A 3,846-nucleotide genomic window follows, 5' to 3' on the forward strand; every position below is an offset into this window, starting at 1 on the left:
TTGCTGCTTGTATTCTGAATGGAAAATCTAACTCAACGTCTCCGTGGGTAATGGCAATCCCCTCCATAGACCAATACTTGCAGACATATCTCGACATTTTTATGGGACAGTTTGTCCGGAACTGCTACGTTAGCTGATAACTACCCCATTATTCATATTACACTATTAAATAAATTCAAATTAGATTTTGAGCATGAACGTATCCAAGTAACGAACATCAATGTCGTTACTTTACATACATTTAATTTCCGTAATTTAATTTTTCTGTGAGCTAGTGCTTTGGATGCCTGAGATTGCTAGTGCCATAGAGGCAGAATAGCAAACAGGTCGTATAACTTCTTTTGATAAAGGACAGAACTGATGGCAGGTACATACTGTGTGACAGTCGCTCTTTCGGATGATTGTCTAACCGAAATTATCCTTTTTTTTTGACAGGGATGAAAACTCGTGAGTGCCGACGTGTAGCCACTATAACTGGCTGAAATATGAAACCATTCCTTTAGTGGGGGAGAATTTCCGCTTTCTGTCCCATCCTAAAACAAATATGTATTACTGTTTACTCGCAGCTGATTCGTTAAGATGAGACCAATTTTTTTGACTAACAACTCTGAAGGCTCACAGTGACTGGCTAGCGGGAAATATGGTACTTTCAAAAACAGCAAAAGTCTTTAAAGGAGCAAATATGAAAGTGTCATCTTTGAGCTCCAGAGAGCTAACAGTCGCTTCATCTGCACTTCCAGCAGACTACTCTAGCCGATTATCACAGATAATGGCACCAAACCAACTCTACCAATCCAGCAATTCTCTGCATTTGACTTTCATAATGCTGGTAGGTATGTGCCGCATTTGTGCATGTGACTAAGAGGAATTCTGAATTAATTCACTTAGTGTACTGAACTATTCATGTGCTTAAGTGTGCCAGTCCTCACATGTACTGTTCCGAGTCTTTCCTTTAACGTGTGAACTACTTGAGCAATCAATGTGTTTACCTACATATAGCGAATTGTACGATATTTTCCTTTCCAGTTTCTAGCCTCCGTACCAAAGTATTACAGAGAATTATCGTGTGTTCGACACTTGATTTAAAGCATTGTGCACTTTTATTACTTTTATTACATATTCAGTTTGTAGAATGAAGTTCGTGTTCCAGCAATAAACAAGACTATACACAGTATCCATATTTCGTATTTAATTCTGCCACCACAGTTCTAGTACAGATGTTCAGTGATATCCACTGTGCAATTTTGTCTTAATATTCCACATCATCTTATAGTGAGCACTCCTCACTGTATATGGCACCAAGTTCTAATCACAGGGGCGTGTTAAAGCTCAACTGTATTCTCACGTGCCCACTATCACTCCCTCTCCAGCACAGTCATCCAAATAGCTCATCCACCAGGAGCCTTCGGTATAGTCATTTTTAGTTTTCTAGCTAACACATATACCGAACTTGGAGGTAGTTTCATTCCTATCCCTGAGTTTTAGTTTGTTTTGTGTTATTCGAAGAGTAACGTTGTAGTATGGACGCTACCAGGCATAGTAACAGCTTGACTGTAGTACAGGCCAACTATATCGCTTCTCCTACACGTAACTGTCTCTCCCAAATCGTTAAGTATCTTTTGTACTAGTTCACATTTTTAATGTGGTGTGCACAGAGGACGCCAGTAGAAGCAAAACGTTGCCTTTGTTTACTATGCTTACATAGTCAGGTAATGGTGTGGGTGGAACGCTTGTCTAAGATACATGGTCCACATCTAATGTCGTCCCAGTTTGAATTTTCCACCCGTCCCCTGAGGCAATTACGCCCAGTGCTGGAATGGTTCCTCTCTTAATGTGCCGATTTCCTTCCCTCATACCACGCACAGCAGCCAACTGAGACTGACATTGCTGCTGTGGGCTGTTGCCGCCTCCCCTTTGCTGATAAGATCTAGATGACTTCTACCAACGGCCTGATGCCTGTAGTTAATGGTAGCTGCTGAAGTGCCGAATTACCACCAACGTATGCGAGTGCAGTAGCTACCATCACCCAACCTCCATGTACGACTGGATATCTGTGGCACTGGCCAGTCGCTCGTTGAGGGGCCATGACTCAACTATTGAACTTGGGCAGAGCTGTTATTAGGACAGTGTCTAATGTCAAGAACAGTACCCTGGCAAACTGCTGGCTGTAAGAGGTGGTGGAGAGGCTACACCGAAACGAGATGCTATCTCAGTGATGATGATGGGTACTGAGTACATGTATCCCTAGCTGCGTCATGCCCATGTGAGCACGACCAATGCCCTTCTGTAACCCTGGCTACTTGCCGAAGTCAAAGAATCCAACTTATCTAAATGGTTCTGATCACAATGGGTCTTAACATCGGAGGCCATCAGTCCGCAGAACTTAGAACTAAAACTACGTAACCAACCTAAGGACATCACATCCATGCCCGATGAAGGATTCGAACCTGGGCCCGGAGCAGTAGCGCGCTTCCAGACTGAAGTGCCTAGAACCACTCTGCCACACCGACCGGCTTTGTTTATTGGTGCCTAGTGCCTTGAAACATTTAACAGATCTTTACCACTGCATTTCGCTGCACACCATCCTCCTCACAGATCCAGCACTGTAGCACACTCAGTTTTCAGTTTTATTTTAAGTTCTATGTACTCTGTCAGAAAAGTTATACTACTAAATGTGTGATTTGTATCTAAGGGGATTGAACAGACATGTTTAACAATGTCATGGGGAGGTACTTTGTGCCCATCTTTTGGAAAATCTAGTGTGCTTTATGTTTTCTAATTTCGTAAGATATTTAATGAATTCTAGCAGATCCCAAGAATATTTTAAATTTTTCAATCTAACTTAAATTTGAGTTTTAATTGTTCGTAGTATGTGTCAGTGTCCATTAACACTTTCAGTTTCAGGAATTTTTTTAGACAGTCTTTAGAGAGTCGAGGTAACAGAATGACAACTTTGAACTTTAAATTTTTCGCTGGACATAAAGTAGACCCCTCCCTACGCTGTTGGTATTTGTACAGTTGGTACAGTTAGTACAATGATGTTACTAACCTACACATTTTCACAGTTAAAGCAGAAACTTCCACAACCACCCTGAAACTGGGGAATCCGTTCCTTCGGATCAACACCATGAGATTTTATCAACAATAGTGATGCTAGCACATTTTATTAAGGTGAAGGGACATGCTAGTGGACATCTTGTATGTCTGAACAGGAAACACTGATAGACCTGAAGTTAACAGATTGTTAGTGAAGTGAAGGTGCTATTTTGCAGAAGCGTTTCGAAAAGGATCCTACCCTTGATGACAACCAAGAAACTTATCAGAACGGAGCCAAAGAGTGACGCCTTGCCTTTTCATAACCTGGGAAGATAATATCTAAATCCTCCAGCGAAATCTGCAATCCTATAGTGATAGCTGTGTCAGGTATCAGGCCGAGGCAACGGTAAATATACCAAATTGTGGATAAAAATCCAGTCTCTACAAGAGTGATTCTCAGCACTTTGCATTTCTACAGTAAGTTGGACAGACTTTCACTGCACACATTTTATTCAAACTAACTTTAGAACGACACAGACATTTAACAGAATGTAAACAGATAGTAAACAATTTCACAGTAAGTATGTTAGCTAAGAGATCGTAACTACGATGCCTAGTCGATGTAATAAACATTTTTCCTTTCGTAGTTCTCTTACATTGTTACGTTAGATCTGTAAAATCCACATCAAATATCGGTCATCTGTAAAATCCACATCAAATATCGGTCGAGCTTAAAATATCACATTTGACTAGTCACAACACGGAACATGCAGCATGCTTTAACGTGTGTCGTGCGTGGTAGGGCGACGG

Source organism: Schistocerca gregaria, chromosome 2 (assembly GCF_023897955.1).
Source record: "Schistocerca gregaria isolate iqSchGreg1 chromosome 2, iqSchGreg1.2, whole genome shotgun sequence".
Lineage (NCBI taxonomy): Eukaryota > Metazoa > Arthropoda > Insecta > Orthoptera > Acrididae > Schistocerca > Schistocerca gregaria.